The sequence below is a fragment of the Onychomys torridus genome, chromosome 4 (genome assembly GCF_903995425.1).
Source record: "Onychomys torridus chromosome 4, mOncTor1.1, whole genome shotgun sequence".
Lineage (NCBI taxonomy): Eukaryota > Metazoa > Chordata > Mammalia > Rodentia > Cricetidae > Onychomys > Onychomys torridus.
Window position 1 is genome coordinate 24105845 of NC_050446.1, and position 17407 is coordinate 24123251.

A 17407-nucleotide genomic window follows, 5' to 3' on the forward strand; every position below is an offset into this window, starting at 1 on the left:
AGGCATGAGTTCCCTTATGTTATAATTCCAACCAGATAGCTGTTGGTTACCCCCAAGATAAAATTACATCTATATCACCAGGAGGGATAACATGCTAAACTGGTCTCGTGGTGATTCATAGGATGCACATCAGGATAAGACTGTTGACTGCTTTTCACCCTCAGCAGCTTGCATAACACTGACATCTATGAAATCTAGTTTCAGGCAGGAGGCTTCCAGGTCAGTTCCAACTTGATTCCTCTAAGTGCTGTGTCCATACATTGTGGTGTCTTCTACAATAGAGTCTTATCTTCAAGTTCTGTTATGCAACCAAGGGCAATGGCAGCACCCTATGTTATCTTGGGAGTTTCTTGAACCCCACTTCATGAACAAATGCAAAGGAAGTTTCTCATACTTGACATTGGGTTATTTATATGGCTGTTGTGGGGGAACATTATTACCTTGTGTGATAGGACTGCTATCTATCCATCTATAATCTATGATTTTTTTTAAAAAAAAATATGTGATGATTCTCAACTATGACCAATCTTTGTGATTTCTACATCTTGGGATTTAGATCCTGCTGTCCTGAGGAGTAGATCCTTTTATGTTGCTGTTTTGTTTTTGAAACAGAGATTTACTGTATAGTTCTGGCTATCCTGGGACCTATTGTGTAGACCAGGTTGTCCTTATGCTCATAGAGGTCCACATGTCCCCTTCAGTGCTTGGATTAAAAGAGTGTGCCACCACATCCTCCTTAGACATTTTTATAGTTTATATATGCCATACAGTTTAGATTAGATTTTTATATTGGACATTGCTAATGATGTGTAATGTATTTTCTAATTCCCTTAAATGTATCTAGAGATTGTAGATAAGTTTTGCTTACCCACTGGTTAGTCTGATTATATTAGGTAGTGTAGTTTGTTCTTTATCTTCTGAATAATGCTCCATTCAATTATCAATGCATTCTATAAGTCTTCTCTATGCCAAATTGGACTCATTCACGGTTTCATAGTTAAAGTTTATTCTGAGTCTTATATATCAGAGATTTTTCTATATAGTCTGGCTTACTAGGTATTCATTGCCTTTTTACTTATTTAAAAATATGTGGGAGTTTAATTTTTTAAAAATACTTTTCTCATGGGTATAAAAACATACTAGGAAACTGGTCCTCATATGCATTTCTTCTCTGAATCTTACCTCCCATGAAAATGACTCAACCCTCTGAGCATTGTTTCAAGGACTGTCTACTTTAGAGATTGTTTGTTTGTTTTCTTACTCAGTGACATTTGGCATCAAGGTTACAATGGGCCAAGCTAAGATTCCTATGTGACTCCATCTGCAGTCAGTATAGAAAGCCAGTAGCCACCATCAGCTGATTCTAAATAGTTTTTCTGCTAGGAGTAGGGCCTCAGGAATCCCTCCCCTATAAGTGATGAAATTTTGACAGACTTGGTCTTATTCATGTCTTGTGCAGCATATGTGTGTATAACTCTGACAACATTTCACAGCTTTCCTCCCAATTCTCTGACTTATACCCTTATTCCCCCTATTCCACCACCCATACCCCCTTTGAGTTCATGAAGCATTTGACTCTTACTATATATGTGTGTGGGTATATGTAGTGATTTTCAGTGATATACATGACTGTCAGAGAGTAGAATAATTGTATTTATCACCTACTTCAGAAGAAAAAATAATAACTTCAAATATCTTTCCTAGTCAAATCAATATTTCTAAATTACCATCCCATTTTATTTTCATTTTCTATTTTATTAAACAAGAGGCCATTCCTTGAAAACAAAGAAGTGCATCCTTCAACCTATATGGCTTTATGGTAAGTTAGCAAGGAGTTTGCCATATATGTTTCAGTCATTTTATATTCTTGAAATAGTCTTACTACTCTAAGTGTGTCTTAGTCTAATTATTTCACTTCTAAATAGGCTAAAGCTAGAGATATCCAGATGAGAATTCATTCCCAAATATCTACGTTCATAGACTCTTTCAACAGAAAGCACTAAAATTGCTGAAAACATACCTGAGGAAACCAGATACTCTCTGATGTCTCTTAAGCAGAAAAACAATGCTGAAATTCCTCAAATAAATAATCAAAAGATTTATTTAAAAATGTGTAATGCCTTACATATATGATTGTGTCTGTGATGCTCAGGGCCATCAAAAACTCAACTTTTTGTTTTAAGGTTAATTTTAATAAGGCCCCATGGGTACTTGGCCCCATGTCAATTTGCATGGCTGAGTAAATCTTCCTATACAAATCTCCTGATAAACATTTCAGGGTTTCCCAGCATGTATAGTCACAATAATTAACCTAAAGTTTCTGTTGTCACATAATTCTATATTATCTAAGGGGACAGGGAAACATCTGGACCCTATCATCTATAAAATAACTTCTCATTTGATGAGATTTCTTTGTTTTCTTTAGATCTTTTCTCCTTCAGATTAAGCAATGTTAATTTATTATGCATGGTTCCTAATTTAAAGAAATTTTCTCATATTCATTTCATTGTACCGATTACTGATTGCTGTCAAGCTCCCTATTGCTCTTTGTCTCCATGTAAATATGTCAAATTTGCACACCTAATGGTTCACATGTTCCAAACTTGTCTGTCTTTGTTTTCCAGGGTACATTCTTAGTTGGTTTCACCTGGATGCCCCTCCACCTTTCCTATTCTCAATAGAACTATCTTGATTTCTAAAACATCAGAAGACTGAAATCAACTTAATTTTAAAATATTAGAATATTTTTTCAAAAAAAGGAAGAAGCATTATAGGAAATGTTTCTATGGAATACTAGGATGAAATAAGCATTCAATTACTGGTGAATAAATACTTTGTATGAGGAAAGATTTAACCGTTCTTCATATGAGATCTATTGGTAAGACGAGGAAAGGAGAAATAAGTTGCTTGGGAATAGACACTAAGTAGATACAGTTTTAGTGTTCTATTCAGTTCTATTCTATACAGCTCTATTCACAGTAAATAAAAAATTCTGAATGGGTACTCATCCTACTACAGTTGTGTTAAAATATGCAAAGGTTGCAGAGAATTGAGGCCATTATCTCAACAATGAAGGCCAAAAGAATACATTTTGCCTGAAACATATAAATAATTGTGGCAAAGGTTTTATGGAAACATCTGGCCCAGAAATCTATTTCACTTTAATTTGAAGGCACAGCCTGAAGTGATATTCCATGTCAACAGGGTTAATACTTCCAAGATATTCCAATATTAATATTTGCATCATTGCAGCCTCCAGGATGCCATAAGCAGAAAAAGAAACATGTTTCAACAATGTAAGAATATTTTGATCTAAAAAAATTCCCTAAAAACCTGGTGATGCCATCTTAATTGAACTTTTCTGAGAAGCAGGGAGAAAAAGAAAAACATCCTACATCTGAACCGGGTTGCAATGACTGCCCAGACTTCTCAACTCTAAGTTGGTAATTTTAATTGTACTTAGATAATTCTGTTACTTCATTTTACCTGTGTTGTTGCCCAGACAATCATATTCTGTATTTTTGCTAAGCAAATGGATACAATATGATGACCTATGGGAAAAAAGGCTCCAAATCACAGCACCATGAGACATCATTTCATAACTGGACAAGTTTTCTGTTTTTTCCTTTCAGAAGTGGGAGTTGCCAGAGTTAAATTTATAGGTTTTCAATTTATTAATTTATCACAACAATTATTTTAGCTTACTAATTATTTGACTGCAGTATAATTTATATTATTTAGATTCAAAACCCAAAGTACACATTTATAAAAGATTCATAGTTTTTTATTGAGCATAATCAATCAGTAAGTTTCTTGAGAGCAGGATCTATACATGCTTAAGCACTTCTGTATTTCTCAAATCTGTCAGCATATCAGGAACACTTGAGAAACATGCTGGAATATCATAGATGTGATCATTAAATAAAGGAATAGCAATGGCTAACTTTTCCACTATACGTTTTGATGAACATTTGCATTTAGAGATAAGTCTAAAAGAAGTAATTGAACATGGGAATGATCCCCAATATTCATATAAAATTCCTTTCATAACAACTTGTTTTCTTTTTACAGCATGGTGCCTACTCATTTTTTCCAGTCTAATTTAAACACAAGCTGATGGCTGCAGCTCTCACTGTTTTAATGTACAATGATCGATTTCTAACATAGCACAAGTATTACAAAATTTTAATGAAAATGTCTATCAACAGGAACCCAGAAATTTCCAACTGCATGGACAGCTAACCTCCGTGAAAGGATGGTCTCTTTCAACTTGTCTACATTGCCTTTCTCACCTATTCTTCTTCCTTTCCTGCTGCATTTAAGCTCTTGACAACTCAAAATAATCAGACTCAATGTCACTCCTTGCAACCTGTGTGCATTCTCAAGCAACACATTATCTAGATCTCTGAAAACAAAATGAAGAATACGATATTTTTCAAAGGTCTTCATCAGTCTGACTTGGGAAGGAACACTGTTAAGAAAGGCAGAATAAGGACAATCCCATGCAGTAAAGAAGTGTGAAAGTTAAGTCTACAATTTGCCTTCATCTCCAAGTGAATGAGACTATGGAACAGCATCATCAGGACCTCCCAACAGAATGCCTCTACCTTTAAAATCATTGAAAGTGCCAACATTATTCAATGCATGTCTTATTGTATTTTAAAATGACCTCAAACTCTCAAACAAGCTCTAACTGGAACCCTTATATTATAGAAAGCCAAAAACATTTTTATTGTCCCTATACAAAGAGATAAACACCACTGTACATAGTACTAGAGATAGGATGATATATAAGTTGAATGTGAACATGTATGCATAGACCCAGTTAATGAAGCTGTTTCATGGGAAAGGCATAAAAATAATGTGATGGTACTGAACTTTTCAGAAAAAGAAAATGTGTCAACAAGGGAAATGAGTTTTGACTCTGTATAACTTTCTCTGTTGTCAGTTTACCTTACAACCTCTTTACAATCATTTTTTAAATGAAAGGTGAAGACTGTGATGAAAGGCACTAGGCCTAATAAAAGTTCTTAAGAGTCTAATTTTCTATGTGACTTGTTTTGCAAGTATTGAATTGGTGAACATGAACTATTTTCATCATTATCTACTTTAACCATATCATAATAAAGCTATTAATTTACCTGAACATATGTTGCATATTTTGGGAAACATAAACATTTGACCAGTCTACAAGGTATTGATCTCTAACCAAGAACATGTTTGCATCTATCTTTGCTATAGATTTACTACCTCTCCCAGGAGCATGAACAGATTAAAAGCATGGAAGTAATTCAAATCATGCTTTTGATCGATAACCATGGGATATACAGGCCAGAAAATGAAAGGAAGCTTCAGAAGCCTAGAAGACATCCTAGAATTTACCAAGGATCTAGAGACTTAGCTTCCACAATAGCATGGTGCCGAATTCTTCAATAATTAGAGTTAGTCAAATAAAATCATATGTCTTAGGATTTTTATTGCTGTGAAGAGACACTATGACCACAACAACTCTTACAAAGAAAACATTTAATTGGGGCTTTCTTACAGTTTCAGAGGTTCAATCCATTATCATCATGGTGGGGAGCGTGGTGGTGTACAGGCAGATATGGTACTGGATAGATAGCTGAGAGTCCTACATCTTGCTGACAACAGGAAGTCGACTGAGATACTGGGAAGTAACTTGATAATAGGAAACTTCAAAGCCCACTCCCACAGTGACACACTTTATCCAGCAAGGCCATACCCACTCCAACAAAGCAACACCTCCTAATAGTGTCACACTCTGAGATTATGAGGGCCAATTACATTTAAACTACCACATCACCCTCTTCTAGAACTTCCAGGAAGGAGAAGTATTGCTGATACTTGTGGCTCTGTGAGTCTAGAAACAAAAATGTCACATAGGCCAATGATTTTCTGTTAATGACTAGATCTTACAAGTTCATGTTCAGCTTCAAGAATAAATTCCCACATGATAATACACATTTTGGAGAGATGCAGTCAATAGTTCTAAGAATTGTTAGTACCACTTTAACTGAGAAGTTAAATAAGCTATAAGAATTTAGAGAAATTTTGTTTTGGAAATTTTGTTCTCATGTTTTGCTTTTAAGAAAGGAGAGAGTGTATAGACAGATAACTAACATTACATATCTTGAGAAAGAAACCCACTACTGTAGAAACATATTAAACAGTATATATGAACACATATATATCATATATGTGATGTACTTACATATATATGTTCATACACACACACACACACACACACACACACACACACACATACACATATATATATATGATAGAATTTAAATGTAGTGATAATGTCCCTGTTGTAGATAGCATTGGCTATCAAATAAAAACAACAGTGCTAGGAATGGGTTACCTCTCTTGGAGTTTTTGGTCAGTGGGATCCAACATTTATATCAAATGGATTTCAAGCATGTGCTGTTGATTAGCATATGTAACTACTCATGATAAGTAAATAGATATGATCCAAAAAGTTGTGAAGGGGAATGACTTCCAATTCTTTCTTTATATGAAGTCATAAAAAAGAGGATTAAGAAAAATACTATTGGCAAAATTTAATCAGAGTGAATGTAAGTTACCCCTTCTTCTAAATAATATAAATAAAATATCTGCCATTTCCATTCATTTACCAAGATTTTATTTACAATATGGCCAAACACTGTTTAGCATTGTAGATTTGTTAGTAAACCAAATACCAATTTCCTGCCTTCCTAGAGCATCAATTCTAGAAAATAAATCAGACAAAAAATCTGGTTTATTAATTCTAACTATTCTGAAACTAAATAAAACAAGGCTTAGAAAGATTTGGTATTTAGCAGCATGCTGTCAACATTGTGTGGATGTACAGTGCTTTGTGACAGATATCAACAAATATACAGGCTTGCCTGAGAAGGGGCCTCTTCTCAGGTCATTTACTCTTTACTCTGCACTACATCAAGATAGATGTAAGTTACAGGCTGTATCTCTCTCCTATTCATTTATATTTTTTCTCTTTACACACATTGAAAATTAGAAACAAGGCTGAACTAAACATTACAGAATTTTCTGTACTGAGACTAGCTTCCTTGAGCCATCTACAAACAAGTCTCTTCATTGTGTAGACATTCAGATAAGGTCAAGTCTCAAGTATGGCCAAAATTCTGATTGGTAACTTCTACCAATAAGTTCTGACAATTGTTGTACAAACAAAGGAAAGACAAAAAAGAGACACTAAAAATTATTTGTAATGATAAAAGACCAATGCTTCATCTCCCACATGCACTGTAAGTTGTGCATACTTTGGATGGAGGTTTTGAGCTACTTGAAATCAAATTATTTTTAAAACTTATGCATCAAAATTTAAATTAGAGGAATCTGACATCTGTCTCATTTCATAATGCACTGAAGCAGAGCTGGGAACTTAGTATTCCAGAAACCTGTCTTTGATTTTCATGAAGATTCTTGCATCACCCGTTTAAACCTTGCTTAGTCGAGCATTCCTTCAAATGTCACCTCTGAAGGACTCATTTTTACAGGGAGTTTGTGGGGAGAAGAGTGAGATCACATCTAATTCCTCACTGTGGGCAAATTTCTAAGTGCCTCATATATCCTGAATATTTAAAAGCACCAATTGATTAAATCAGTTATTCCACACATGGGGCAGGATTCAGATTTCCACAGAATTAAAGCAATTATTTCAGAATTTTTGTGAGGCTGCGAGTTCTAATTTCTTGGCCATGTAATTCAGGTCAGCATTGTAATCATTGTGTGTTCTTGGTTCATACCTTAGTTTAAAGAGAAATGGTATATTCATTAATGGGTCTGCCACTTTACACAAATGCCCTGTTATCTGTGAAGAGCTTCAAGTTTGTTATTTCTTATGTTGACAGAGTAAATACCCTTCTTTTTGTTCTTATTTTTAATTGGCATGTATGTGAACACATTTTTCTGCATGCACTTGTGTGTTGAGGGCTGGGGTAACACATGTTCATACACTAGTGAAGAAATCAGTCTAATCCTGGCTGTTTCCACAGTCCTACACACACATTAGCTTAGAGAAAGAGTCTCTGGCTGGACCTGTGACTCACTGATTCTTCCACTCTGAAGGGCTCCCAAGTCCTAGGGTCTTTCCTCTGCCTGATCTGCCTCTCACTGGTATTACAGGTGTGTATCCTACTGAGGTTACCTTCTTCAATGGACAGTAGGGATCTAAACTCAAGGCCCTCTGCTTATGCAGCAGTCACTTTACAGGCAGAACTGTCTCCACATTCCCTAGTCTAAGTACTTCTCATATGATGATTTTTAGGCACAAAGGAATAGCCTGAACAAACCAATCTCTTGCTAGCAATTCTGCTTTCACCCTCTCTGACTTCTAACCTTATGTTCTGTCCTGATAATGATGAGGATAATTTTAAGGACTGTGAATTATAAAATCTTTCTTGCAGACTTTTCCTATTGCAATAAATCAACTTGGGGTACATTCCAACAGAAAGTTCCTCTTGTGGGATTAAATAATTGAGCATGGATCTGATGCTGACCAGGCAATCTAGTCAGCAAATCATGCAGGGTGCAGCACACAGGAGTGGTTTAGTTTTACTTTCTTCCTCATTTTGGTTTTCTGTTCACCTAATATTTGTCCATGAGCACTGTGAGTTGATCCTTCACCTTCTAGCAAAAATTGTTAGGCTTTGTCTTTTAAAGAAGCAACTCTCATTAATTCACATTCTCTAAGAGGAGAAATGTTCTCCAGTAGATCGCCAGTGAGCAACTGCTCTCAGTAAGCAAGCTTCAGATAATGATGGGCAGGACATAGCTCTTTACAGCAGCCCTGGTTTCCAAAGCATTAGAAAACCCCCACTGACTCCCTCTAAAATCCAAGCCATTCAGGAGCTGCTCTTTGGGTGTTTGAATGACACCTGTTGAAACTACAGACCTCATGACATCTGCAAGTTTTGGTTCATCCTGATTTAACTGTATACAGCAGTCTAACTGCACAGTGCTTAGCAATTACTTTTATTACTTACTCCACCCAATGACCACATGATGTCAGAAGCTTCATCTTTTCCTGTCTGCTTTGCTCTCTCAGATTCCTGTAATCTGTGTCCCTCTCTCTCTGTCCCTCTTTCTCAAACATGCACGTGTACACACACACACACACACACACACTCATCCACTTATCACCAAAACAATCTTATCCAGTCTTTACATGCACTAAAGAAAATTCCATGTAGCACAAATAGTAAGTATTTTAAAGGATAGGTATCATTTCTCAAACAAACAAGGGCATCTGAGATCTAAAAGGCATGTTTCTCTAATTAGGATTCAGTTTGGAAACATCCACTTATGCAGGGAGGTGGGAGGCATTTTCTCCTGGCTCTGTGGCTATTAGTAACTCTTGGAAACTTTGCCAACCCCCATTTCTTCACCGGTTAAAATGAGGCAACTGGATGGCTTCCACGGTGTCCATTGGGGATATCATTGCACAGTTTTCTTTTCTTCCAAGAGTGCATGTAAGGAAGGAAAGTGACAGATCAGTAAGGAGACATAATTTGCTAGTCCCTAAATAATGTGGTGTTCTTCCCGTAGCTCACCCTCTTCTGAGCTGAGTCTCAGAGGAAAAGGCTAGATACATATTTCTGGAAATTCAGCTTCTTGTACTTCAGACACAGAGTTTACTGAAAAGTTAACTTTGTTAAAGATTTTTTAAGTTATTCAAGATTGATTTCTTCCTGTTTTTGTTAGATATATGCTTTCTCTGGTAATTTTGTAAATAAATAGTTATAAAGGAGAAATAAACAGTTCTTATTTTTGTGCTACAAGGTTTATGTGTTACATTGCAGCCACAGCATGTACTAACAGCTCTGTGTTTCAGTGTGTTGTGGGGACCAGGAATTCTTGACAGGGCAGGGCAGGGCAGGATGTCCTTTTCTATTGCTCCTGAGTCATGGAGGACAAATGCCATTTCAGGAGTTCTAGACGGGTGATTTCAGTTAAGTTGCAGAGGCTCTTAACCACTTCCCTAAACCTGAGTGGGGAAGCAGCTTCAGGCTGCATGAAGTAGTCTAAAACATTCTGATTAAACACTCGAGGGGCATTTACAATGCACCTCTCAAGTTTGTATAGCTATCAAAACCACACAATGACCAGGAGAGCTTGAGACAGAGCAGACATACACCCTGTCCCTATCTCAGGAACAATTTACTAAGTGTGTGTCCTGTGCCTGAACTCCTCTGCCTTTGGGGCCATAACCTCTGTGTTTCAAAAGGCAGGCCTTACCCAGAGCATGCTCCCTTGTAGACTCAGGGACAAGATTGTGTTTCCATTCCAAAGGGTTAATCCCAGAGCGCATTCTTTGCATGTGAAATTCAATACTTCATAACTGCTGAAAATTGGAGTCCACATAATTTATTTTCTTTGGTCGGGCACATTTGCCTCATGCTTGGCCGAGGCTGACTTCAGAGAGACACACCTAAAACTCTCAAGGGTCCCACGTGGCCCATGTCAGTTGTACAGAGAGATTGTGGTACTTGGATGGAGCCCAAGGATTAGGTGTTCCTGAGAAGGTTTTTTTGGCTCTACAAAGCCACACGATGTCATGGGAATGGGCTGCACTCCCTTTCCTCCTCAGAGGCCACATATCAGCTGGGTTCTAGCCACTCAGAGACAGGCTTTACACAAAGGTATACATTAAAACAAACAGAACATGCAACCAGAAAGAACCAAAAGAGGCAGGAGTTGCTAAGGGGAGACAGGAAACAATTGCTTCATTGTTAAGGCCGAGATCTCAGAAATGCAGAGTGCAGCTCCATCTACAGGACTGTTTGAAAAGTTGGAGCTTTCCACTTAAAATGCAGGACAAGACTTTACATGCTGATTTTAATCCCCTTTGCTTTGTGGGGGGCTTCACCTAAGTCACAGAATTTCTGTGTTACCGAAGAGAATTTGTTCCCTCTGATGACCGGGACAGAGAACAGCACAGGTAACGAGTGAGATGGGCTGTCTCGATCTTGCCATGCTCCATCCGTCCCTCTCATTTTCAGCAGCTTCCTTTAATCATTCCTCAGTTGGAAGGATGTGCATTTTCACCATTCAAAAAATAAATAAATAAATAAAATCCAAGGCTCTGTTTGAATGAACACTGTTCTTTTCTTCCCTTTTCAGCATTTGACTAAAGGAAATTTCGACTTTAAGGTTTACAGCAGCTGAGAAGCTTTAAGGTGTTTTAAAGCCAACTCGATACATGCATGTTTCCTTCTCATTTCCTACTCGGATTTTTAGAGCCGTGCCTGGCAGTTCAGTGGCTGCTATCTAATGCTATTTCAACAGGAGACCTGGGTTTTAGGATCAGATCCAGGCCATAGGGGAGACTTGATGGCTAGTGGAATTAGTAATGGGATTTGGAGCCCTTCTTTTCTAGGTCACTGGTTTGAATAGAGCCCAGGTCAGTAATGACTGTGAGTTGTTGCCACCCAATGCCTGCTCTTCCCCAGCTGACCTGAGGTGGCCTGCCACTCCATCTCAAGTGCCTGTGGCACATCTTCACTAATGGCATTCATTGACAAGTTGGCTGTTACAACTTAAACTGAAATGTGAGGCAGTCAGGTCTCTGTCGTGGGCAGAAAATGTGTCCATGCTGTTAACCGTCTCTTTAGTGATCAGAGAACGAGAGAGATTCTCTGGGTTCCAGCTAGTCTATTCTAAAGCACTCTGACACCAAACATCTTATCCTTAGCAACTCTGAAGTAAAAACCCACAGACAAGCACTGGGCCACAGAGGGCAAAGTTGGCATGCACGGTACTTGAAATGTGTATATTCTGAGAAGGTTGATTTAGAATGCCTGAACTGAAAACTGTCTTTTTTCCTCAGTTTCAAGTGCCTCATAGACCTTTAAAAGTAATGTTTGCTAGATCTCAAACATGTGCTTACTAATGTTTACAGATCAGGATGTTGTTTCTAGAGTTTATGTGAGGTCTGAAAAAATAATGGTCATTTGTCATTTTATTTTCTTTGTTGTCCAAGGGAAAACATACTCACTTCAAGAAGCTGGAGAAAGAGGGGAAAGACTGGGAATCCATGTTGCTGTGACAGTGGGCAGCCATGTCCTGGTCCCTTCTCAGTCATCCTGTGGTGATGCAGCTGCTCTAGAAAGAGGGAGAACTCTCAGCTGCCTGCCAGTCCCTGGCCCCAGAGCTCAGCTAGTGCATACTTGGTCCTGTGGGGTCCCCAGGGTGCCACATTCCTTCCTCTGGGGCGTGGGAAAGCTTGCTCCTCAGGAAAGAACTATATATTCATAGCCAATTGAGAAACTACAACTGTATTAAAATCCATTTACAGCAGCGTTCTATTTAAATTTCCTTTGTAGGCGAGTGGGTTCTTAACAGCATTGATTTTAAAATTCAGTCAGTTACAGGTACTCACCACATTGCTGAGACATCAGATGAGAAGTTTTAACCAATGAGTCAGTTAAAAGGCATAGCAGAAAACACTGAGCTCTGGTCTCCTTTTCTTCTAATTTGACTAGCATCTCCTCCTCCATATTCCCTAGATATGGATGAGATTTTCTGTTTGGTTCTCTTTGGGGAGGTTGTTTTTTATGTTTGTTTCACTTTACTGATAATATTCTAAGTCTGCTTTTTTATTTTTTTCATTTTGTAGTTTCATTGATAAGCATAGTTGCCTATATTTTTGCACCTGGGCTAATGGTGTAGAGTCAGCTTTGAGTCTTTGAACAGGCTATCCAGCCGCACTCACAGTGTTGATGGAAGTTAGACCATAACAATGATCTCCTTGAGGGATGTGCACTTTGCACAATTTCCACATTTCCACCCCTCTTCACAGCTGGTCCCAGTTCTTTTTTGCACATCTACATCTTGTGCTTTCTCAGTGGGACAAATGAGCAACTGCTTTACTTGTTCTGAGCATTGTAGAATCCTAGCCTCCTAGAATTGGAAATAGGCTTAGTTTTCATCTTGTCCTCTGATTTTGTGGTGGTGGAAATCTTAGTTCTGCTGATGTCCCCTTGACACAGAACTTCCTCCTCTTCCAGGAAGCCCCCTTTATCTACCCTGTCCTGCTGCTTATCTTCTATAAAGTCTCACAGGCGTAGGAAATTAAAATTGTACTGCCTGTCATTTGTATCTCTGAGAATTGGAATCAATTGTAGGGTACAAATCAAAAAGTATGAGCAAAGATTTGAAAGCCTAGCAAGCTTTGTCAGTTGCCATCTTTCCCAGGTGGCTTCAGCCCATCTGCTTCAATTCCATTTCTCATGTCCTTCATTGTGTCCTGATTTTCCTGGTGAGTTTCTTACACACGATAGCCATTGGGGACCTACTCCACATTCCAGCTATTTATTTATTTATTTATTTATTTATTTATTTATTTATTTATTTGCTCCTATAGTCTTGCTACACTGGAAGAACTACTCAACAAGTGTCCGGCTTTTCATCCTTTTGTCCTGGTGGCAAATCAAGAACTAGAAATTTTATACCTGAATTCAGATATTATGGGCACTAAAATTATCACTTGCAGTTGTTAAATAAGTAGTTGAGATCAGATTTGAAAGATTTTAAGAGAGAAAGAAAAGAAAAATGTGTGGAGTATATGCAATTGAGATGCAGTTTTCCTTATGGAAAATGCTACTAAGGGACATGGAGACTGAGTGTCATCATAGTTTTGGTGGAACAGTGCTTACACAATCCTTTTAGTAACACCTAACAAGTACAGAAACACAGCACTGAGTCTGTAGAAGGGTCAGAGGCTTATTAATGTGTTTAATTTGTATTGATGTGGTTTTAAACAATCAAACATTCTTCCAATTCACAAATTACAATTTTAAAGTTATTTCTGAGTAACCAAAATTTTAATAATGATTAAAAAATGAAGTTGGGAAAATAACAGGAGAAAAGTTCTTATTTTTTCTCAGACTAGAACTGGGAGTTGTTACATGCTTTTCTTCCAAAGAGCTTAGCATAAGTTTAAAGCTCTGATTACTGTATTCAAACTGCATTGTTTCTTGGATAAATGATACTAACTACAAAGTTTTCCATTACAAGGAAAGAAGGGGGAAACTTAAGAGAAACAAAATTAAGCAAAACAACTTTCTCCAAGGGAATCCCCACTCCTCAATCTTTAGACCTAATTTCTTGGACCAAGGACTTGATATTTCAACATAGGTTTGGGGTAAATATTCTTATTCCAAACTCTTCTACTCACATTTACCTTTGACCCTACAATGAGATCTAAGATCTAACACTGCAATTCTGAAATCTTTCTCTTTCTCCTGTGATTGTGATTTGGATTGTGATTTCAGACATCCAAGGTTGGCTAGTTGTGAGAGATGAGAATTGTCATGAAAATTGCAAATGATAATTGGCTGGCGTTCTACTATCTTGAGATGTAATCCACTGGTGAGACATATAAAGGAAGTTGGCTTATTTCCTCAATCCATATTCTTCTGCTTTGATAAAGAGGTGAATATAATATCTACACAAGCATAGGCTAAAGGCTCAACTCAAATCCCAGTGATAGTATTCTTGTAAAAATTCTTCACATGCCATAGTTTAAGTCTTTGGCAGTGCTTTATGAAGTCATAGAGTGTGTTTCAGCATCCATGGTTTGGCTTTAGGTAGCAGCATATCTCATTAATAACTCTCTGTTATGGTGACTCTAATACCAGTTCCCGATATGGCCTTGGAAACAAATCTGCATAGTCCTCCCTGGAAATGATAGTTGAGTCAAAGAGGAAAGAAGCATGAATGAGACCCAAATGTGGTTCAGTTCTAGTGCTTTTATTCCATGATCTTTATGTGTTAGCTTTGTGCTTCCTTCCACAGAGGTAGAATTTTCTTTTGTAAGTGAAATGCTTAGCAAATGATATTCCTAATTTTGTCAATAAAATATGGCTAGGCTACATGTAAAAACTTTCTTAACATATTACCTTCTATAGTCACACAAATTAGGAAGGAAAGGTGAAAAAGCATTCCTAAAAGAGGGGACAATCTCTGTACAGAGAAGTCAATAAGCTAGGGAAAAAATACATGACATTGGGCAAAGGGATAGTCATTATTGTTTCTTTTTCAGAATCTCTCATTGTTTAACACTGAAAGCATGTTAGTATAAACGAAATGCATGACTAATAATTTCCATTGTTGAACTTCTAAAGTGGTTCTTACCACAGAAGGGCTGAGTTACCTTTTTATCATCACACAGCATGAGCAAAAATCAGCAATGAGCCCTGACCTCCCAGTCCCTTCATGTGATCCCAGGAGTCTTTAACTCAAATATTCACCAGGGTTTCTTTTGCAAAAGTGACCATGTCAATCTCTAGTGGATGGCTGTTAAAATGTTGATATGGACATATTATGTATGAAAAATGGTTAGCTCAGCATTTGCAGAGACTGATTTTCATGCATTAATAATCTGACCATTTAATTAAAATATAATGCCAGAGAGTCCCAATCCACAGAACAGAATGACCTCGAGAATGTCCTGTCATTGAGAGGTAGTAAGCGGATATCAAAGAATACAGTGAAAGAATGGTTATTCTTATGTCTTTACATGATCGAATATGATTAAAATTTGTCTGTGTCTGAGGCCAGTGCTCCACCTGGTAAGAGCTTCAGCTCTGCACATGGTCTTTAGTGCTATCCATTCCTTTGAGTTCCATTTCTGAGAGTATACAGCAGTGTGACACAAAGTGCAAATTCTGGCTGGAGTTCTTGGATCTTCTTTGGCTTCTGAAACTGCTCCATCAGTGTGGTGCCCCAGACAGAGTCACCCACTGAGGGCTGTTTTCTTCTGCCTGTGTAACCTGGAGATTCCACCGTAAGAGCTGGATGCATGAGCTAAAAACTCATAAGGCGGCTATTCCAGTCCAGCTCACTTTCTGCTTTGTCAAACCTCCATCACAGACACATGCTAAATTAGAATTAGCTAGTGATTCATGCTTCTGAGGCCCAAGAGTGAGAGGAGAAGACTTCTTCATTAGAGCATCAAGGTTCCTTGCTACTCACTGTTAGTTTATCTGCCTAATGTGTTATCTTCACAATGTTTCTTGGTTTCACATTGGCAACCAGGCCTCCCAAGTTTGATATCCTTCAATGATTGCAATATAACATTCTCAGAAGAACATAATGATATAATTCATATTGTATTGTCTTTGGCCAAGTAAAAACAGTGATATTTAAAGCATGTATATTTTTTAAAAAATGAAATTTAGATAGAAATTTGGAGCTATCTTTAGTTCCTGTTAAGAGAACTTCACTATAAAAGCCTTACTGTAAGTGAATCAGGATGTAACATCCATGCTACCTTGAGGCAGAGCATGGAGCTCTTGTCAGAAAATGCATGCTGTGGGGAAGTGTTCTGGCAGGCGTTCACATCTGGAAACAGGAAAGAAGGCCACATCTTCCTTTGTCAAACTAAGGACCATCTACATGCATATTTTCATGAAGACTAGGACCGGGAGTCAGTTTCAGACAACCTTCGTTCCTCTGTTTAAGAGTTATTTGTTTGAAACTACTGTAAATTTTTACATAACCCCATGTCTTTGTGATATTGCCTGATTAATAACTTTGGCTGCCTCCATTCTTCTGAAAACTACAATGAATCAGCTGCAGGAGAAAAATACCGATTTCTGTTTAATAGGAATACTTGGTGAATTAAACCAAATGCTCCATTCCTTTGACTTGCTAAACTATTCAGGCTTGAAATGTGCAACTGTCTATCATGAGGTAAAAATAAATAAATAAATAGATAGATAGTTTAACAGCCTGAGTTTAACAGACACTATTAAAAAATGGGTTAAATCCCAAATCACTAATTTTCTATCACTGACATATATGATTCATTTACAAATGTTCTTTGTAGAAAAAAAAATGAACAAAAATCCATTCAGATATTTTTTTCACCATTTTCTGATCATGTTGCTAAGGGAAAAGAAGGCATTCACCTTACAACAAAGGAGAAAGCCTTGTTTTATTTTGTTTTGTTTTTTCTAATCCTGAAGAATTTTGTCAAAATAGATTTAGAACAAGAGGATTTTTATTGGCCAAAGGACTCAAGGAAAGGAAAGTAGCTAGAGTTTGCATCCTGTAGTCAGCTGCCTTATCATGGTTCAAACTTGCATGCTGGGAAACTGCTCTTTCTTTGGTACCTTTTCTGCCAGATTTCAACTCTAACAACAAAAGTTTATAAACAATGAAAATTCCAGCTGGTCGACATCAGCGTCACGAAGCTTTCTCCTTGCACTGATACAAATATTTACCCTGAGCTCTGGCAAAGCTTTCCTTGCCAATGTCACCCTTAATCATACATTTTTCTTTGATTGAGTTATGCTTTCCAGTACGTGATTTGCCCTGGTTTACTTTTTAACACATCCCAGAGGCTTCGTCAAAA